The sequence below is a fragment of the Mytilus galloprovincialis genome, chromosome 14 (assembly GCF_965363235.1).
Source record: "Mytilus galloprovincialis chromosome 14, xbMytGall1.hap1.1, whole genome shotgun sequence".
Classification (NCBI taxonomy): domain Eukaryota; kingdom Metazoa; phylum Mollusca; class Bivalvia; order Mytilida; family Mytilidae; genus Mytilus; species Mytilus galloprovincialis.
This window is the reverse complement of record NC_134851.1, coordinates 69,575,031-69,599,069: the sequence shown is the minus strand read 5'-3', so window position 1 is coordinate 69,599,069 and position 24,039 is coordinate 69,575,031. Positions and strand designations below refer to the sequence as shown.

Genomic DNA, 24,039 nt, shown 5'->3' with positions numbered 1-24,039 from the left:
TCTTTGATAACTAACTTCACCACTGGGTCGATGCCACCCATGGTATTACAGCCCAAAAGTCAACACTTCGGTGTTGACAAGAAAATCAATAATGTATTCATTTTATAAATTTCCAGTTTACAAACATGCCATGGAACAAGTAAAACCTATGGTCTGTCTTTAACGTAAAAACTACAATGAATGACCTGCCTGCAATGGAACAATTGAACAAAATGGTCTGTCTGTCATTGAACAACCACAATCAATTACCTGTCTGCAATGGAACAATTGAAACAAATGGCCTGCCTGTCATTGAACAACCACAATAAATTACCTGTCTGCAATGGAACAATTGAAACAAATGGCCTGCCTGTCATTCAACATTACAATCAATGACCTGTCTGCAATGAAACAATTGTAACAAATTGCCGGTCTATCATTAAACAACTACAATCAATTACCTGTCTGCAATGGAACAATTGTAACAAATGGCCTGTCCGAAATGAAATAACTACAATCAATTACCTGTCTGCAATGGAACAATTGTAACAAATGGCCTGTCTGTAATAAAACAACTACAACCAATTACCCGTCGGCCACGGAACAATTGTAACAAATGGCCTATCTGTAATGAAACAACTACAATCAATGACATGCCTGCCTTGGGACAAGTGTAACCAAAGGTCTGTCTGTAATAGAATAACTTCGATCAATTACCCGTCTGCCACGGAACAATTGTAACAAATGGCCTATCTGTAATGAAACAACTACAATCAATGACATGCCTGCTACGGGACAAGTGTAACAAATGGCCTGTCTGTAATAAAACAACTACAATCAATTACCCGTCTGCCATGTAACAATTGTAACAAATGGCCTATCTATGGGACAAGTTTAACAAATGGCCTATCTGTAATAAAACAACTACAATCAATTACCCGTCTGCCACGGAACAATTGTAACAAATGGCCTATCTGTAATGAAACAACTACAATCAATGACATGCCTGCTATGGGACAAGTGTAACCAAAGGTCTGTCTGTAATAGAATAACTTCGGTCAATTACCCGTCTGCAACGGAACAATTGTAACACATAGCCTATCTGTAATGAAACAACTACAATCAATGACATGCCTGCTATGGGACAAGTGTAACAAATGGCCTGTCTGTAATAAAACAACTACAATCAATTACCCGTCTGCCACAGAACAATTGTAACAAATGGCCTATCTGTAATGAAACAACTACAATCAATGACATGCCTGCTATGGGACAAGTGTAACCAAATGTCCTGTCTGTAATAGAATAACTTCGATCAATTACCCGTCTGCCACGGAACAATTGTAACAAATGGCCTGTCCGTAATTGAAAAACTACAATCAATGACCTACCTGCTATGGAACAATAGTAACTAATGACCTGTCTGTAATTGAAAAGCTACAATCAATGACATGCCTGCCATGTCATGGAACAAGTAGAACCAATGACCTGTTTGAAATGTAAAGTACTACAATCAAAGCCCTGTCTCCAATGGAACAAGTGTAACCAATATGGCCTGTCCGTAATGGAACATCTACAATCAATCACCTGCGTGCTATGATACAAAGATAACTAAATGGCCTGTCCATAATTGAACAACTACAATATATGACATGCCTGTCATGGAACAAGTAGAACCTATGGCATGTCTGTTATGTAAAGTTCTACAATTAATTACCTGCTTCCTATTGAACAAGTGTAAGTCTTGTCAATAAAGTAACCAATGTAAACAATGGCCTGCCTGTAATTGCAAAACCACAATCAATACACCGATTGCCATGGAACAATAGTATTTAATAGCCACTCTGTAATAGAACTACTACATTTAATGACCCGCCTGCCATGGAACAACAGTGAACACTTGCCTCTCTGTAATATACCAACATCAATCAATAACCCACCTGCCATGGAACAATAGTAACCAATGTCCTCTCTGTAATAGAACAACTACAATCAATCACATGCCTGCCACGGAACAATTGTAACAAATGGTCTGTCTTTCATTCAACATTAAAATCAATGACCTGTCTGCAATGGAACAATTGTAACAAATGGCCTGTCTGTCATTAAATAACTACAATCTATCACCTGTCTGCAATGGATCAATTGTAACAAATGGCCTGTCCGTAATGAAACAACTGCAATTAATTACCTGTCTGCAATGGAACAATTGTAACAAATGGCCTGTCTGTAATGGAACAACTACAATAAATTACCAGTCTGCCACGGAACAATTGTAACAAATGGCCTGTCTGTAATGAAACAACTACAATCAATGACCTGCCTGATCTGAACAATTGTAACAAATGACCTGTCCGTAATGAAACAACTACAATCAATTATCCGTCTGCCACGGAACAATTATAACAAATGGCCTGTCTGTAATGACAACTACAATCAATTACCCGTCTGCCACGGAACAATTGTAACAAATGGCCTGTCTGTAAAGCCACAACTACAATCAATTACCCGTCTGCCACGGAACAATTGTAACAAATGGCCTGTCTGTAATGCAACAACTACAATCAATTACCCGTCTGCCACGGAACAATTGTAACAAATGGCCTATCTGTAATGAAAAAAATACAATCATTGACATGCCTGCCATGGTACAAGTGTAACCAAAAACCTATCCGTAATGAATCAACTTCAATATATAACCTGGCTGCCACAGAACAATTGTAACAAATGGCCTGTCCGTAATTAAAAAACTACAATCAATGACCTACCTGCTATGGAACAATAGTAACTAATGACCTGTCTTTAATTGAAAAACTATAATCAATGACATGCTTAGTATGGTACAAGGGTAACCAGTGGCCTGTCCATAAATGAACAACTTCAATATATGACCTGCCTGCCATGGTACAAAGGTAACCAATGGCATGTCCATAAATGAACAACTACAATATATGACCTGCCTGCCATGGTACAAGGGTAACCAATGGCCTGTCCATTAATAAACAACTACAATATATGACCTACCTGCCATGGTACAAGGATAACCAATGGCCTGTCCATAAATAAACAACTACAATATATGACCTGCTAGCCACGAAACAATAGTAACCAATGTCCTGTCGGTAATTGAACAGCTACAATCAATGACATGCCTGCCCTGTCATGGAACAAGTAGAACCTATGGCCTGTTTGTAATGTAAAGTACTACAATCAAAGCCCTGTCTCCCATGGAACAAGTGTAAGGCCTGTCAATTATGGATCAAATGTAACCAATGGCCTGCCTGTAAATGTAAAACTAAAAAGAAAATGAAAAAAACAATAATCCGCCTGCCATGGAACAATAGTAACCAATGACAATCTCTGTAATAGAACAAATACAATTAATGACTCGCTTGACAAGGAACAATATTATAAAATTGCCTCTCTGTGATAGAACAACTACAATCAATGACCTGTCTGCTATGGTACAAGTGTAACCAATGGCCTGTCTTTAATGGAACAACTACAACCTATGACCTGCCTACAATAAAAACAAATGTAACCGTAACCAATGGCCTGTCTGTAATTGAACAACTTCAATCAATATCTGTCATGCAACAAGTGTTACTAATTACTTGTCTGCAATGAAACAACTACAAGCAATAACCTGCCAGCCACGGAACAATAGTAACCAATGGCATTTATGTAATGGAACAACTACAAACAATGACATGCCAGCAATGCAACAAGTGTGACCAATGACCTGTCTGTAATAGAACATCTACAATTAATGACCTGTCTGCTATGGGACTAGTGTAACCAATATGGCCTGTCCGTAATGGAACATCTACAATATATGACATGCCTGTCATGGAACAAGTAGAACCTATATGTCTGTTATGAAAAGTTCTACAAACACTGACTTGCTTCCTATGGATTACGTGTAAGGCTTGTCAATAAAGTAACCAATGTAAACAATGGCCTGCCTGTAATTGCAAAACTACAATCAATAAACCGCTTGCCATGGAACAATAGTATTCAATAGCCTCTCTGTAATAGAACTACTACAATTAATGACCCGCCTACCATGGAACAACAGTGAACACTTGCCTCTCTGTAATATACCAACACCAATCAATAACCCGCCTGCAATGGAACAATAGTAACCAATGTCCTCTCTGTAATAGAACAACTTCAATCAATGACCTGTCTGTTATGGTATAAGTGTAGCCAATGGCATGTCTGCAATGGAACAACTACAATCAATGACATGCCTACCATGGAACAAGTGTAACTAGTTGCCTGTCTGTAATGGAACACTTACAATCAATTACATGCCTGCCACAGAACAATTGTAACAAATAGCCTCTCTGTAATGGAAAACTACAGTCAATAACCTACCTGCAATGAAACAAGTGTAACCAATAGCCTGTTTGTAATTCAACAACCTCGATCAATGACCTGCCTGCAATGAAACAAGTGTAATCAATGGCCTGTATGTCTGCTTTGTACATCGATAGTTTTTTTTTATAAAACATAATTGTATGAAATGCACGCTCTAACAATTTCAAAAGAAATCTTTGACTTTGAAAGCATAATTTACTCAGTAATTTCTGTACTCAAATTTTTTTTTGTATCCTTTTCTTAAGTTCAATCTGTCAAATGTCAAAGTAATAACGTCCCTGGAATGTTAATCTTCTTTATGACAAATCACGTATATTTGTTTTCCAATCTTATATGTCACAAAAAAAAATGACCATATATGATGACTTTACATACAATGAGCATAAAAGTTCACATCGTTTCCGAGTTTCTGGGAAAAAAGATAAGGTTTTCCTGCTCATAGTCTTAAATTAATTAGTGAAACAAATTTTATAACAAATCGCGTTAAATCGACAAATACATTTCTAATTTGTGCACAACACAACAAACAACGCTTTTTATAAAATTATAAAAAATTATAGAAAGCGATAAAAACATGAATTACTGCAGTCGATGAAGGGGTAAAATCTATTTCTGTCGGTGTAAAAATATTCTTGTATAAATATCACAAGTATCATGTACCACCTAATTTAAATATTGTTAAATATTGAGGTTAGTTAGATTTACTGAAGTGTATCCGTGTTTGTGTGACATAATGACTTCTTTGTTCACTCTGTACATTTAAAGCGTTGTGAGGAAGATTACTTTATTTTTGGAGAGGAATATCTTAGTAAATTAATTTCCGAAGTGAAGATATGCATTGCAGACATCAGTAAGTTACTCTAACATCAAGCTACGACAATGTCTTCGTTATTTGTAATTTTATTTGTATCATGTGTTTCCTTACTTCTATATTAATCAACATTATGTGTGATTTATATCATCGTTGTGTAGTTGTTTATATTTCCTGCTGAACAATAGGATAAAAGATAATTGATGTATAACCAGTACATGACCTTGATCAAATGTATAATCGTTGACATTCATTATTATCTTGATGTATCTGAACTTTCTTTGGCTTGTTTTCTGTTCAGTTGTCTCGTTTCTGTAGTTCGGCTATTTGTCGATGCAGCTATCTACTTTCGTAGTTTAGGGTGTGTCTTACAATTGTGTTGTATATATGGTATTTACACTGCGGATGTTTGTCTTCTTGATTTTTTTACTGGTGCTTTTTTTTTTTATTATGTACGTTATTCCTTTTTTTATTTGATTTTACTCACGTTTTAATTCTTAATTTATTTTTGACGTCACTATTTCTTTTAAGAATTTATATATTTACATATAAATTTATGAAAATGTACCATGTAATGAATATAACTATGTAATATTTCACTGATAATTTATTCAAGGTCTACTTTCATAAAAAAAATCGTTCTAAAAACTGTCCTCAGAAGTTTAAATGACTGAATAACTTCTTTTGTCAGTCAATTCTTTTGTTCATTCTATTTTAAGGTGACTGACAAAGCAACTCACTGTGGTGTATTATAGGTAGACATGTGATACTCTGTCTTAATATTTAATGTCATACAAAGTGTATCGGTTGGATGATTTCACTAGTATAATGATAATAAAAACTCTTTAAATTTATAAAAAAAAATGTATTTTGTGTCAAGTTTAAAAGGAATTCTTCTTTTAAACATTCAAGCTATTTTATCGATCTACATTTTTTCTTATACACATGATACAGCGCCGTAGTAGTTACTTACATATTTTATCTTTAAAAATCATGTACATGACTTACACACATGAATACAGTGATACATTATTACTTAGGGATTCAGAAACAAGGTTTGTCTTATATTAAGCCGTCTCCCTGTCAAAAAGATAGATGGAAATAACTGCAAATGAAAAAGTCTTCATGTGACTTAATTCCGCACTGTCACTAAAAGACATCCTTCATTTATTTAGGTTAGTGTTATAATAATATGCTATTTACTTCAATGAATAAGTTCAATTATATTTGATAGATGTCTGCACTATTTGCTTACACCCAAAACAAAAGTTTACTTAGTAATATTTTTTTACTTAAATCAAGTAAAATCATTACTTCCATTGATTACCAATTACTTAATATGATAGGATAATTGTTTGAAATTACTTAGTAATTCTGAATTACTTGTATATAGTAAATAAATTACTAACAATTTTCAAAAGCCATTGTTTTAAGTAAATTTAAGAAATTTTCTGTTTGGTTTATCAGATTGAATTCCTAAGTAATTGAAGCAACTTTAATTTCAGTAATAAAAATACTTAGAATTACTTAAAACTAGTAATGTATTATCTTTCTTGACCATATTGTAACCATTTAAATTACTTAGCAATTATCACTAAGTAACTATCCAAAATGTTTTGTTTTAGTCATGCATGCACATGCAGAGGGTTTGACCCATCACACAGGTTAACCCCTCCATATTCTTAAAGTTCAAGTCCCAAGCAATTAAGTCATCCAGGAGGCTGCAAGTGTAATTTAGTTGTTGTCATTTTTGCCGTTTCTCATATTTGATACTGTTCATGTCTTGATTGCATATATTTTGTTTTGGTATTGTGTATATATGCAGTAACACCTTTGTATAGTAGAGGAAGGTAAGCGACATGTTGAACCTCACAGTTAGCGACTTCTAACTTATTGAACCCGGCTACATTCTGAATGTGCCTGTTATTGTGCTTTTATTCATTGATTGTTTTGCTTATAAAAACAGGCTGTTAATTTGGTCATTCCAGTCTCTTTCATAGCTTGCTTTGAGGTATGACATGGGTTTTTGCTCATTGATGAAGGCTGTACAATGTTAATTTCTGTGTCACTTCGTTTCTAGTGCATGGAGGGTTATCATTGTCTCAGTGGCAATCATACTACATCTTCTATTTTCATAATAACGATATTCTATAAATAACAATAGTTTAAACATATTTTATTGTCCAAAAATGACAAATGGATAAGACACAAGTTTTTCAACTTAGAAGCAAGTCTAAATTGAAAACTACGTTCAAACCTATGATTGCGTTGGATAAAAACCGCAATTTGTATACGTGTGCATGTAAAAGAAGTATATATATACAATGTATACATTTCTGTATATATATGACAGTATCTCTCAACCAACAACTTCATGAAAGTTTGCATTTTTTTAATTCACAAACAATATAAAGACCTTTTTTCTGTTTTACTACATCTGTCATGTCATAGGTCACTGCAATATACACTCTTTCATCTAATTTATATGCATTAAGAGGAAATGGAACAAATAAACTACTGACTCTTACTAATTCAGTGTTATGTTCTTGTCTAGGTGGTTTCACAATATGTGACTTGGTTGCTTCATCAAAGCAAATTGTTTGGAACATTTTTAATTCAAAATAAACAAACTGTTCTAGATTTTCATTTTTTTTCTTCTTGTGTGACCAAGATGGTACATAATTGTCCAAACTCGGGTAGACCATCACTTTCACCAAATGCAACAACACATTTCTTGGAAATAAATTTTTGACCATTTATAACAATCCATGAAACATAAAATAAGTGTTTAATACTGTTTATTTCAATTCCAAAAAAGGCATTTAGTGTGTTTTTGCCTTCTTTTAAATCATATGGTAGAGATCTTCCAATGTTTCATTCATTTTGAAAAATTGGATGGTAACTATCACTTAGATTAAGAGCACATTCATACATGGCTGAACGCTCTGATAAAGACTTTTCAAGATTTTGGAAGTTTCTAGAATTTCCTGCACTTTCCTAAAAAAGCTGGTGCTTGCTTTCAAAACGCATACACCATACACGTACAAGCGGACCATATTTTTCAATTAACCAATAGTTGTTCTTACTTCTAAATGCCTCATGCTTTTGTGGAGAACAGCAAATACAAATTTAAAAGTTCAACCCTATCAAAAGAATGGAAAACAACTATCATATTCCTAACTGTTTTTTTTACTTTTGTAAAATCAATAGTAGTTTCTGACGTTGGTCAATATATATAGTTTCATGTCCTCTGTACATCTTTTAATTAAATAAATGATGAAAACTAGCATAAACGACACAAATATGGAATTGGTGGAAATAATCTTTTTATCACTATCTTGCTTTGATATTTGCAAGGTTACCCCTCGGCGTTTAATGCTTATCGTAATTGCCTAAAATCAAACAGGGGGGAAAGTGGGCACTTCAATTTTTGTCAATCAAATATTTGTTTAAGGTAAAATTGATTTGTTCCTGTTGATGCCATTTGAACTATCTTGCTACAATATTGTACCACGGTTCCACACTGTCATGTTAAGGTTACTTCGAGTGACTTATGTAAGTGTTGTTATGATATGTCATATACTTAAATTGAGAAGAAATTTAAGAATTGATAGATATGTGCTCTCACTACTTGCATCAGATCGGTATTTTCTCTTTCTCCTAAATACGTTATGAAAAGTGGAGAAAGAAATTGACTCCTCAATATTTCCTTTGTTTATGTGTCGTTCTCTTATAGGTTTTTGACAAGGAGTCAAATGCTTATTATAATTTTTCTGAAATCTAAACAAAGGGAATAGTGTGCAGTTTAATGCTTACTTTAATTACAACCCCTTTATTGATCAGTCACTACAAAAGTCAAAAAGTCTGAAAAGACAAGTCGACATTCTTTATTTGTCTGAATATTTTTTTTAAATTCTTAACATAGTATGAATTTGTCTAATAAGGTTCTTGATTTTTCTTGACAAGTGTTTTGACAGGATGAACATTTTCTAAACATTTCTCGACACTCTCTGTATCATCTGATAAGAGTCGGGATTAGTCTAGACCAATTCTTGACTGTCTTAAATGTGTCCAGATCAGTCTTGGCATATTTTTGACATTCTTAATAATGTCTGAATATGTCTTGACACATTCTTGACAATGTTAAAGCTGTCTGACTATATCTCGACACATTCTTGGCAGTTTTATATATGTGTTAAAACAGTATAAATTTCGCCTGAAATGTGTACAAACTAATGCTGCACTGTTTATGACTTTCTATTGATGTTATAGACTCCTTTTTATTATGGCTAAACTACACTTTGAAAAATCAAGGATACATTTTGTATAGTAAGATACCCTTTGGGTGAAAATGAATTGGAAATACTTCGAATAACCCCCATATAGTTAAGTAATTGTTTTCACCTGGAGTATATGTCAAAGTTAATGACAAACAGCATTTAGATTTTTGCCGTTCGCAAAACTGCCAGTCAAATTTGCTTTAATATAATTGGTGACTTGATGCAGTTTTTAAATGTGACCATGTGTCCTTTTTTTGGATCCCACAATTCATATTGTGCGTTTGTGTGGCTTACCGGGGGATGGGCTTTCGTTTAGGTCAACGAAATTGTCTCCATCTTGAGTGTTGAATTTCATACTTTTTTTTATCAAAACTAAATATTTGTGATAACTCCCTCCTAAAAAAGACAAATAAATGTTTATATCTATATTATGCATGTCTGTTTGAGAACCATTTCATAAGACCAATGATTTCTATAAAATTCATTGACCATTGATGGGACCCATTATAAATACAGTTATATTTTATTATTCCCGGAGTAGATAATAATTTTCTTTTAATCTTGGGGATATAATTCAATTTGTCTTTATGTTAAAATAATTAACTTTATAATTTTGATGACGAAAATCCATTTTATTATTTGTTTTTAATTAAAATGATGATTTTCATTTTCATCTATCAACAAACTTGTAGTGGCTTGGTCGGTCAACTAGTTAGTTGCATGGCTGATTACAGCTAAAGCAGTTTTTTTTTTCATATGACATTTGCGTGTACCCTGGATGGAATTAATACATTAATCTTATTGGGAACATCCTGGCCACATGTAATACTTAATATATATTCCAACAGGTGACATTACACAATTTTTTTTCTGTTAAATCAAGGATTTGTATAGTACGACTAAACAAATCCTTGGAAGAATAAGGATACCATCATACTTTGCTATTTAAAATACCACATGTTGGTACTATAATCATTTGCCATATTAACATTGAATAGTATAAATTAATGTAGAATGAACTACGTCTACAGTATCATGAGTATGATTGGTTTTAATCATTTAGTAATTATTTATAAGAATGAGGAATCAATATTTGCAATTATTTAAAAACCCACATTTGAATTGTTTTATATCAACATGCCCACATTTGTTTTGTTAATACTTTAGATTTCACAGCCTTTATATTTGTATTAGTGAAAATATTTATAGACCTAAATTTTCAATTATTTTACATACCCAGCTTTTATTTTTGTTTAAACAAGTGTAACTTGAAACAACAGTATATCATATAAAGAGAAATAAAGATTAAAGTTATCTCATGAATATTGGTCATGATTTTTAAAACTCAGAATTATCAAGTAAATTTAAGACACAATTCAAAATGTCTAGAATATGTCAAGCCATACTGAGAAAAAATCAGAATTTTGAGAATGTGTCGAGAAATTCCAAGACAGTATTCAAATGTCAAGAATTTGTCAAGAAATTTTAAGACAATCCTCAGTATGTCGAGAATATGTCAGGTAAGTTTCATACAAATTCAAATTTAATATAAATAAGAATTTGTCAAGACAAATTAAGACACAAGTCATATTTTTGGAGAAAGTCGAGTAAAAATTCATGCAAATTTAGAAAAACATTGGTCTTTTCAGACTTTTAGACTTTTGTAGAAAGTCCATCCATAACAAATTCTGTCACCTCTATATCTAGAGAATAATTATAATTTCAAACTTAAGACTTGACATGAATAATAACCAACACCAAAGGGTGTGTCATAATGTAAGTACAATTTCCTAGGTCAAAGATCAAAGCAGAAAAACTTTGGTTTCAGTTGACAACCTCATTTCCTATAGTACATATTATGTGTGCTATGTATCTTGTGAACCGTTATAATTCAAAGTTTATATCTCACGTGTTTTTTACCAGAACTATATGATATTTTATATAACTTCCTGGGTTGCATTTAACATTTTAACTGTAATTAAAATCACTATCAGCACATAACGAGACTATGTAATAACTTAAAAATAACTTAAAAACAAGTGCATCATATCAGCTTATCCATATAAATTGCTTTCACACGACAATTGAAGTTGATCATTGTAGTCATTAACATAGGCTTCAGAATGCATTTATATGTTTTTTTTCCATCAATCTGCTCTTATGTGGTGTTATCACTCTGAAAGATAAAAAAAAAAAAACCAAGATAGGTAAATTGGCAGCACAACAAATTTAAACCAAATAAATAATGCAATCTGATGTATTTCTGTCGAGCCAAGGGCTACCGATGTATGGCTTTCCACATGAACTGTTTTATAGGTAAAACAAGAACAATGTGATTTAGTAAATGCAGATACAGTATAAAACAATTATATTTAAATTGCATAACTCTGGCTTGAAAAGTAATGAAAAAATGTGTCTATTTCAGGTACCTATTTATCTTTGATCTTATATTCTTAAAATTGAGGGTAAAGTGTATGTGGTATACTGTTGTCATATGTAACCGGCCGTAAGTTATGTAAGCAATCACATATGTTATAGTCAAATTGTAACCTAATCTAAATTATATATAATTCGTTCATATATTATTTATACCAGGTAAAATTAATGTATTCCTGTTGAAGCTATTGATAAGGTCCTCCTACCATCCTGTATCATTGTTTCACACTGTAACGTCAAGATGTTTTTGATTGATTTAGGTAAATGTTGTACATGTTGTAATAATAGGTTAAATATTTCAATGCATAAGCTTTAAGAGAATCTACAAATCTATGCACTATCTGTTGAATCTATATATGTGCTCTTACTCTTCTACATGATTCCTGATATGTGTAGAAGCAGCAAATATCATTTCAAAAGCTCAAACCCTTCAAACGAATGGAAAGAGACTGTCATGTTCCTATCTTAGTAAATTAATGTAAAATCAATAGCCTTTCTGAATTAAGAAATTTCAATTTCCTGTCTACTTTATATGGTGTAATCGTTTTATAAAATTATATAAATTAGCATCATAACAAAATAATGGACTCTGTAACATTTCCCTTTTTATATGTTTCGCTCTTGTGCTTACATTTTGGTAAGGTTACACAAGAAGTTAAATGCGCATTATAATATGTCTGCAATCAAACAAGTATGAGGCAGAGTATGTAGTTCAAGCTGTGTTAATACTCAATCAAATATTTGTTTCAAGTTATATTAATTTTATTCTGTTGAAGCCATTGGAAAAGCCTTCAAAAGATTAAACACGTCAAAGGGTTGTATAACAACTGTCATATTCCTGACTTGGTACAGACATTTTCTAACAATTCAGGTTCTACAGTAAGAGCTCATCCAGCAGTTTTTATCTTACCACCTATGCATTTCTAGGAATATGGTTAATAGCGTCCTCGTGGAGACCTGTATATTCCATATTAGGTTAGTAGGGAGGCGGGGCTTATTTTAATAAACAGTAAGTAGTTTGGAAATACGACTTTGGCACTGTTTTATTATTTAAATATATTTAAATTTTGGATGTAACGCATCTTCTGATTGGCTGACGTTATTTTGTTATCAGCCCATAGACATAATTAAGTCATTTGACCGTGACGTCATCAACGTTTTTTCATGGTTTTCTACGGTTTAGATGGAATTTAGAATTAAATTATAAGAAATGACTGTAATATTTTTTCTGTCTATTCGAAATAACATACAAAATGTGGTTTACACTGTTAAATAACCTGCTACGTAGACATAGACAGAACAAATATTAAAGTCATTCCTTAAGTATTGAAAGTTTTTAATTTTGTTATTGTTGACATTAATTGTTCGTGACATAGTGTCTTAGTGACCTAATACGATAAATACTGGGTCAGTAAATTCTATATGGGGTTCGAACTCGAATTTACTGACCCCGTATTTATCGTATTAGGTCACTTACACACTATGTAACGTATAGTATCCGACTCGATCCTAATGCATCGATCGAGTCTAGAATACTCGTACGGATAAGGATATATCTTCTGTTATTTATTGTGTTTCAGTTTTTATAACATTTTCTACCATATAATCGCAGCCAGATAATGAAGTGTTATTAGTTAAATTCAAGTTGCGACAGTAAAATCTTCATTTCACGAAGGTCAAGCTTAAAATACAATAAAGGTATCTGCTAAATGATAAATAGATTTTCAAAGGACTACTACCAGTTAATGACATGCCAGCTCCAGACCTTAATTAAACTGATTGAAATGATCAGGTACACTTCCTCCTTTTAAGATCAAACTCAACAAATGAATTATAACGAATGACTCATCAGTGACGCTCGAATCCAAAAAAGTTAAAAAGGCCAAATAAAGTACGAAGTTGAAGAGCTTAGAGAACAAAACAAAAGAATAAATCAAAATGAAAAAAATATCGACTTGGTGGTAAATGCTTCGAGGTTACACAAGGACTCCAATGCTTATTATATAAATTATGTGTGTGAAGTCAAAGAAGGGAATGAGTGTGCCCTTCAATTTAATTTTCTTCATTCAATTAAATGTTTGTTTCAGATTAAAATAATTCAGCCCTGTAAGTGCCATTGGAAAAGACCCCCTACCATCGTGTACGTTTGAGGTGCTTCATTGAAATAGGTAAGTACTGGAAGAATATGTTATTTATACTTCAATGGATAAAGTTAAATAAGAACTGATAGATTGCTGCACTCTCTGCTCAGAGCTGACTGGTATTTTCTTTTATTTGATTTTATCCTGTTGATGCATTTTGAAAAACCATCACCTTTCTGTAAAATTGTTTCACACTGTCATTAAAATAATTCTTTCATTGATTCATGTTAGTGTGTAATAAAATGCTATATACCTCAGTAAATAAGTTTGACAAGAGTTAATTGAAGGCGGCTCGGGGTTTTCATTTAACTAAGGAGTATGTTTCACCTGAGCACAACATGAAATAGCTTGTACTTTTTCGAGAAGCAACTAATGACAATTATGCAATCTCAATATGTCCCGATAAAGGTTTGAATACACTGATTTGTTACATCAAGATTACTTCTTTTACTCACAGGCAAGACATACGGTTCGAAATATTCCTTCTTACAAGTTTAGCTCACTTGTCCAATAAGGTAGGTCTGCGTGTTTGCTGTATATCATTAGTCTCCCTTCTTTTACCAAGATTGTCTCCTCTAAAACTACCAGGAACAGTTTAACCAAACATCGACAATGGTATATCGCGTTTTAAAATGATGACCCCGTCTTCTAACAAACATGCAAAACATTGTTTAGTATAGAACATAAGGGTAAAATACAATGTTTTCTGTTTTTAAAAAAACACTACAGATCGGGAATTTCTGACAGAGACAAAAAATGTAGAAATTATTAGATCTACATAAAATCTTTTAAATAAAAACTGTCTTTCGGCTTTTTATATGAGTTTAACATGTTTCATATTGGTTATTAACAACGAATTTTTCATTTTATTTTTCATCCTCGAGTGGATTTCTGAATGATAATACTAGTTAATAACGTGGTGATGTACGGATGCTGGAGGGGAGGGGCAGGCAGCCTTTGGGGGGTACGGTCGGATGTGGTTGCAGCTTCTTATCAGTGTTCATGCATTGATTGAAAACGATTTGTGGAAATCTTTTCAAATTACATATGTTGTTTCCTGTGACTGAATGAAAGTCAAGTTCGATTTCACGAATTTAACTTTTATCATTGTTGAGTTGTTAATCTTGAAAAAGCGAATTGTTATACTTAGATTTATCTAGGCCTTTGCATATATCAATATTTATTTATTTTACTTTTTGAGATCCAGATTTGCAAATATCATTTTCAGGCAGAAAAATCAGGTTTGCTGTCAATCTGACAGTTTTTTGTTGCCAATTTATTTCGAAAATAGCAATAATTAAAAATTCGAAACTGCAAAAAATATTCAGCAAGACAAGATTTACATTAGAGACTTGATTGGATTGAAGTTTATGCCTTACATACATTTAAAAGGTTTGTTTATGTCTACAATTGTTTTTTTATATAATCAACTTATTTTTCAGATTGCCGAAGATTTCACATGTTTCACTGGAAAGTAAAAGTTGTTGGAACTATAAAAGTGTACATTCCTGTTACCAAGATACTGCTTTTAGGAAACACATAAACTAATAATATGCAGGCAATTGAGTGAAACTTTGCTCCTTTTTCCTACAAGGTAATATTGCCTTCATGGTTAAACAGCTAGCATGCAAGGTCAATTGTTGAAGTTATTAGTGCAAACTCAAATATTCAGCTTAAAATCGTGCTATTGAAGCATACACACACCCTGTCGTGATTTTCAAGTCAAGTAAAATTAGTGATGACATAATCGCAGACTTAGGACAGGATTGAGGCTGCAAGAATCGATACATAAAGATAGAATAATAGGTAGTTTCGTTTTTGATACTGACTTTATCATGTGGAATATCTAGACGAGCCCGATATAGTCAGTATCAAAAACGAAACTACCTATTATTTTGTTTATCGGTAATTATGACGTCACACACTGTATTGCCTTATACTTTCAGTGATATTTTGTTGATACTCGAAAATATTAGGCAGTAAAATCAAAGGGAAAATATAAGAATTACCGATAATCATCATTCATATAAAGTCTTGCTTTGTCTATATCACTTCCGTAATAGCTTTTAATGAATAGGTATATGTTGGTTATATCTGTTGAACTTGCTATGTTGATTCTTTGTTGAAATATTTTTAAATATTTTTTCTGTTCACTTCTTTTTTTTTGTCTATTTGTGAATAGAAATACGCGGTTTTACAAGCCTGATGGGGTTTAATTATGAATAGAAAAGGTAACAGTGGGCCTATTTAATCTCGTCGAAGTATCTATAGATAAAACAAAGAAATATCAGCCTAATATACCCTATAAAATTTTAATCTAAAATAAGATATAGTATGAGTGCCAATGAGACAACTGTCTATCTACGTCTGAATATTTGCAATGTACAAAAGTGAACCATTTTAGACCAAAGTGTTGCCTTCAAAGCAGAGTGTTGGCTTACACAGATCAATAAGCTATATAGTAAGTACCCCAAATGACTGGTGTAACGACATAAACATGGAAACCAACGGTTTCTGAATTTTGGATCCTCAATGCTCTTCAACTTTGTACTTGTTTGGCTTTATAAATGTTTTGATATGGGCGTCACTGATAAGTCTTATGAAGACGAAACGCGCGTCTGGCGTACTAAATTATAATCTTGATACCTTTGATAACTAATTTCATCTATATTAAAAACGGGAAACGAGAAATGCTTATGAGCCAACCCAACAAACGACAACATCTGAACAACAGGCTCCTGACAAGTGCATCGGTTTAAACATTTTAGTCAATATTGTTACACACAGAGAATACAAAGGACCAAACCTGAACTGGTTGTTAAAAACGAACATATAGAAATACCGAACTCTATCTTGGGACCTAATTAGAACAGTTGTACAGGGCTTATATTTTCTATTTTGTATGTTCCTTTCTAGCATTGCCTTTATGAAAAAAACGTTACAATACTAAACTCAGTGTGGCCTAATTATTTTTATGGGGAATAGAACATAAATACTTAACGAGGTCAGTGGTTCATATAAAGTTGAATTGAGTCCAGGGGATATCAGACAGTAATTCAAGAACACCCAAAACCACAATGCCTCTATTCACCCAACCATTATCTCATGACTCCTGAATGTATTTTTTTTATTTGCAGGACATCATGGAAAGTTTGAATGAGGTAAGAATTTTCTCGTGAGAAGTACGATTTGCATTTGACTTACTGTTGTCTTTTCTGCACGAAAAAAAATATGTATGTTTTATTTTGGCATAAAAACTAAAGGAATATAGGTATGATTTATTAATGAATTAAATTTCAATTTGTGAAATACTTTGTCAAAAATACAACCAAATTAATGTATATTTTTTTGTTGTCTGTACTGATTTTTTATAGGAAAATATTTGGTTACAGACAGCAATTTCACTCTGTCTTGGTAGTCGTTGTTTTTTATATACACCGTCGATGGCGGTGCTTAACCATGTATTAGTTTATGATTATATATGGTGTATGGTGAAGAATTAGTTGTAGGTCAATGATAGTTGGTCTGAAGTTATATAAATATTAACACATCTCATTTGAATGGAAATCTTTTGGCTTTTGCCCGTCAGTCATAGTCTATTGACTTTGAAACGTTTGCTTAGTTTTCATGTATTATATTGTGATGGATCAGTTTAAATAGAACCGTTTTTGATAGATCGATGATAATGAAATTTTTATATAATACCAAATTTTAACTTCAGATTTAATAATTTTCCAACAGGTAACGTATTCATTGGTCAAACATTTTGGTACCTGGTCATGCATATCAAACAAAAAAAAGTAGAGTTAAACATATAATCTTTGCGTTTTTTTTTTTGGAAAGTTAACTGTTTTCCTAAGACTTTGTCGTGAATAGAAAACTTATAAAGACACTTAATTTTCTACCTCACTTCAACAATCGTAAGCTAAATTTAACAATCTTCAGCTTGATTTGACTTCTTCAAAATGTTCATACTTGAATAAGTACTAGAATGATCTACCACAGAAATTAAATCTTCATAGTCATAAGTCGATAATATGAAAATAGTGATTGGCTCAGTCTAAGATGAACAATTAATTGTATGTCAATTATATAAATAGTGTTCAGTGCTATGAACCAGAATACTTAAGAAATAATTCATGGGGGCTTGAATATATCGTGATTTTACCACGGGTTGGCCCTTTATGACAAATATTTTACCCTGAGCGATAGCGAGGGGTAAAATATTGGCATGAAGGGACAACCCGTGGTAAAATCTAGATATATACAGCAAAGATTTTTATTCGGGTAAACACAAATACTTGTAATTTTATCAATATAAAGTAAACATTTAATGTTGAATGGTCTGAATTTAAATATTTATACAGAGAGTTTTATATTTATAAAAAAAGTCAAGTTTCAAAAAGGGGATTGTTTTTTAAAATAAAAAAATCTCAAGATATAGTAGTATTTAGTTTTACCTTAAAAGCAGAAGAAAAACAATTTATCCATTCGGTCCTCACAAACTATGTCCGTCCGATCTTTTTCATTCCATTCACTGAAATGATGATTACCTATGTTTTACATTTAGTTTATTATAAAAAGTGAACTCTTATTTAGGTTTCAATATTACAATGGGAAAAGATAATTTTGTAAGGTCACTCGAAAGTGTGAATATGTTATAAATTGGCCAGACAATACTTGGTAATGTTTTATAAAGATGACCAGGTATTGTCTAACCTATAAGAAGTGGCAGAATTTATATAACCGATTAAAAAGATATATTTGATATGCAAACATATAGGCATTGACAAGGCTCACTTTAATGGAGATTTTATAGCTCCAACCCTTATCATGGTTCATTAAACCTGAGAAACGTTTATATAGTTTACAAGTTAAAGTTTGAATTTAGGTTTAAGTTTGTTTAAATCGAAAAACTTAAGATAAGTGAATGATATTTGTTTTGCAGTTGTATTAGTAATAACACATCTTATTTCCATGAAATTTGTTCAGCCCTGTACCATGTGTACCGTATGTCACTGTTGATTGCCTTTAAATTTGTGTATAATTTACATGTTAAAGTATTGCTATTTTAATTTCAGCATTTTTAATGTCAAAATATTAAAAAAGCAAGCCATATTTCTGTGTTTATTAGTCTTTGTGTCAATTTATAGGCTTATAATCTCCAGTAATAATAATGCTGTAATTAATCAAATCGCATGCAAGCAATAAGATGTTTATGCCCCACCTACGATAGTAGAGGGGCATTATGTTTTCTGGTCTGTGCGTCCGTTCGTTCGTCCGTCCGTCTGTTCGTTCGTTCGTTCGTCCGTCTGTCCCGCTTCAGGTTAAAGTTTTTGGTCGAGGTAGTTTTTGATGAAGTTGAAGTTCAATCGACTTCAAACTTGGTACACATATTCCCTATGATATGATCTTTCTAATTTTAATGCCAAATTAGAGATTTTACCCCAATTTCACAGTCCACTGAACATAGAAAATGATAGTGCGAGTGGGGCATTCGTGTACTGAGGACACATTCTTGTTTTCAGTCTGTGTAAAGACGATTTACCGGATGTGTCATAACATAAGAAACACGACAGGTGCCACAAGTGGAGCTGGATCTGCTTACCCTTCCAGAGCACCTAGCACCAGCCCCAGTGTTTGGTGGGAAACGTGTTGCTTGGTCTTCAGTTTTCTGTGTTGTGTCTTCCGAACTATTCTTTGTATGTTTGTTATTTTATTTTTTAACCATTGCATTGTCAGTTTGTTTTTAATCTATTAGTTTGACTGTCCCTCTCGTATGTTTCGTCCCTCTATTATGCCGAACAAGAATTCCTATTGGAATTTGCATTGTCTATAATTACAGAATTGCAACATATGGCTATGTGTTCAAGACGTTAATGACAAGACTTTGATTTATTTACAGAAACTACGTAATGCTGCTTTCTTTGGAAGATTAAAAGATTTGAAAAAATGCATACAAAAAGGGGCAGACTTGGAATATATAGATAGTGTGAGTAAAATTACAGAAATTTACCTACACACGAAAACATTATTATAGACACTTGCAACTTAATTATTTATGAGCTCCCGCATACTAAGTTGAAGTGGAATTTAGGTTTGCAATGTGTCCGTCTGTCTGTATGTATGTATGTTAGTATGTATGTATGCAAGATCAGTTCACCGTTCTTAATTTGTTTTGCGCCTAGACGATATTGATGTGATATTTGGTATTATTAGTTACATAGTGTGCTAATGACCTTTTACGGTATATATAGGGCCAGTAAATTTTATAAGGGGTGAGAGCGAAATAATTTTTACTTAACATTTAAAATGGAAAAACTTTCGGCCTAATTTATAAAGTTTATAATTCATCAGTTTAATACATTATGTTTAATTTATATATGAAACATCATATTATGATAAAAAAAAAAAGGGGGGGATTCCATATTCACAAAAGTTAAAATAAAGTGGATGTAAGCAATTATAGACATTGATACGGACTTTAATAATGAAGAAGCCATACTGTATAGTCGACCGTTTAATAAGTAAGCTCGGAATAAAAATTCATATAAAATGAGAAAACTAGCTTTTGTCCAGGTTTGGGACAAATCCAGGATAGTTTAAGAAAGTTATTATAATTTCAAAAACGTTTACCTTTAGAGTGATTATTTGTGAATCCCGTCGACGACGACATCAACGACAGAATGTAGCAAGGATCGTTACATGTATGTGTCGCTAATAAATTTTACACAAAAAGGCATGAATCTGTATGAACGTTATACTAATGAAGTTAATAAGTCAGAGTTCACAAGTAATTATGTATGAATGTAAATTGTAAAAAGTCGGAACATATATACACTCTAACAAATAAAAGATCATAAAATATAAGCTTTGATGAGCTCTATAACCGACTATCACATAAAAATCACAATGAATGAACATTACACTATTAGAGATGTACGTTTGACAAATGCACGTTATATGATGTACACAGTTATATATATACGATTGACGAACGCAGGATACACGCTTAAGAATGAATGATTGATTAACGCGCGATACACGCACGAAACACGATTAAGGATATACGATGAACGCACGATACACGATGAACGAACGGAATAATGGTCTGTTTGAATTTTAGAAGGTCTGCATGTATGTAAAATCATTTAACTGCACTTATATTTTTTGCGCTTGGAAGATATTGATGTGATATTTGATGTATAGTATTTCTCGCTACATTGAAGACCTATTGGTGACCCTCTGCTGTTGTTTTTTTCTATGGTCGGGTGGTTGTCTCTTTGACACATTCTCCATTTCCATTCTCAATTTTATTATCTTTGAATTTTGCTCTATTATAATGGTGTGTACAGAGTTATGGTACTTGAATTCTTAAATTCACACAAGTAAATGGTTTTCAGAATTGTTTTCGCCATACTAAAATATTTTGATTTGATGTTTCGCGCTGGGCCTTCAAAATGTCGTATATGACTTTTTTGGCTAAAATTTTCCTTTTTGACACAAAAAGACTTGGCGGCAGGAAATCTTTGATATTCCAAAACAGCATACATGTATAGTTACACCAATTAAAACATTTGAAATAAGACATGTTACAACATGGCCAATCTCAGTTGTTTGTAAAGTTTGCTTCCAAAATGTTGTATACATGTAAACTTTAAATTTCTTGTATAATGGCGTTGAGAATAAAATACAAGTACATTTCTACATTTTTGTGAAAATGAATTAAGTTTAAAGGGTAATGCAAGTTTATATACAACATTTTTAGAAGCATGAATTTGAATCAAATTTCAAAAGCCTATTTGTGAGATTTTTTTTTTTGAAAAATTTGTAATTTACAACATTTTGGAAGCGCAGCGACGATTTGCTTTATTGTTAAGGCATGACAAGTTTTAGATTTTGTTTCTGTTAAGGGGGCTCGCGGGTTTAAATAATTTTTTCCCCTAATATAGGATTTCTCTATATTTTTTCATGAATGAACTTTATCATATACTTAATAGAAAAATGAAATAAAAAAATGGGGTCACCATTCATTTTAGCTCACAATCTGCCTCCGAAAGAAGCATACATTTCTGTTAATGTCCTTTAATTCTGTTGAACTAATAGGAGAAATAAAGGTAATATCGAGATAGAAAAAGAACTAAATTACAGAAATCGCTAAAATTTTACAATTATTTAGTTTATGTAAAGCTTATTTGAAAACAATAATAAAAGATATAGGTCACCGATGAGTTTAAAAGATATTTCAATTTGAATGCCAAAAAATTGTTTTTTGCATCAACGGGAGATAATTTGGAGCGTTTTCAATGATAAAAACATTGTAAAAGTCATTTGGGGCCAAACCGCATTAATTTTATTGGTTAATTTTTGTACCATATCATAAAGTAATAACTGATAGTGTAATAAATAAAATTTGTAACGAAAAAACAAATGTTTAATTTTTTACAAAATTTTTGTACCCGCGAACCTCCTTAAGGTAGATAGGGTGTCTTCCTCCATCTTGGATTTTGAAATACTAGAAAACCAGGTCTAGATCTTTGATGAAATGTGCAAATTTTGATAATAGTAGGTAATTCATGTGTAAGAATTTTCATTATAATATAGAAAATGCCATGTTTGATCATATTTATGATTGTATTTTACAAAAATAGGAATTCTTTTGTTTGATTCATTTTTTCCCAACTTTGTCAAATAAGGGGAGGCAACTCAAATGCAAGGGCAGATAATTCAGATAGTGTAACTTTTACAATAGAATGTGTTAGGAATTTACCCATTTTTACATGTAGCAAGAAAACGAGTCCGGTGACCCCATTTTTTCTTTTTCTTATCTGAAAGCATAACATTGGAGCTATCTTCTCATATTTTATCTCAAAATTCTATGGTGTGGTTTGCGTTTTATGGCGGAAAATTGGGTTTTTCATGCATAATCTATACAAAATCTTGACAATTTTGGACAACCTATAGTGTGAAAATAAGTCCGGTGACCCATTCTTTTTATTAATGTTTTTAAACAAGCTGGATATGAACTACATTTTGGCAAATTATTAAAAGATTCTATGGATTATAATTTAGACACCCCATCTACCTTAAGGTGCTTTTTTTGCAAAATAATGATAAAAAAAATACATGCCAGTTATCAGTCTATTAGCATTGCATGAGATCACAGAATTTTCTTTTACGAGTCATACTGAGTCAGCCTGTCTGAGATGTGAAAGGCAATGAATTTCATACCAGTAGGAGACTATTTACAGTTCGATACAGACCAATCATTACATAACGTAAACGCAAGTTAACGCCGCGTGCACATATTTCGTTAGTTAACTTCAATTTTCTATACTATTCAATTTCTATAATTACGTTAACGCGGTCAAAATGGAAATTTCTAATGTCTACCCGAGTGAACGGGCGTTCAATATGTGTCCGTTTAGTCAGTAGTAAACGGGCATTTACTTCAGATTTCACAAATTCATTTTTACGTGCACTTAAAAGTAAACGGGCGTTTACTACAGATTTTATAAATGTATTTCTATGTGCACTTGAAAGTTAACGCACGTTTACTTTTCGAGTTAACTGATTGTGTAAATTCATTTGTTCATTTGAACTTTTATTTTTATTAAAACGACGATTATTTACGTATATGTGTTTCAAACCAGAACAATTCAAAAGCACTTAATTTTAATTCGAAAAAAAATAGTTCCTATAACTTTACTGATTAGCAGATTTCCTATATTTTCTTTTCAAAAATTGCATGTACAAATATCAAGGCGGGTAGAAAGGTAATCGAACACATGGGGAAAATATTTGGATAAGATGGGATATAAAAATCATTGTTTACGTTGCTTCGTTCCTCATTTTTAACTGTCTCTTCGAATTCCTAGCTCGATGCATTTAATACATTATTTCTAATCGTAATTCAAATGGATTTACATGATTTCAGCTTCTGTTTTTTTTTCAAATGAACGAGTCAGTTTAAGGTATGAAAACTACTATAATTTGTTTACCGATTACA

The 24,039-nt window shown here is 32.4% G+C and overlaps 1 long non-coding RNA gene across 2 annotated transcripts; it reads left to right on the top strand.

Moving 5' to 3' along the window:
* The first annotated feature begins 12,067 nt into the window (after window positions 1–12,067).
* Window positions 12,068–15,628, top strand: LOC143058910 (uncharacterized). Of its 2 annotated transcripts, none has more exons than XR_012973285.1 (3): window positions 12,068–12,149; window positions 13,977–14,057; window positions 15,473–15,628. It is a non-coding gene; the product is annotated as an uncharacterized LOC143058910 (long non-coding RNA). The 2 variants fall into 2 exon arrangements; XR_012973286.1 differs by lacking the exon at window positions 12,068–12,149 and adding an exon at window positions 12,763–12,864.
* The last annotated feature ends 8,411 nt before the right edge of the window (window positions 15,629–24,039 follow it).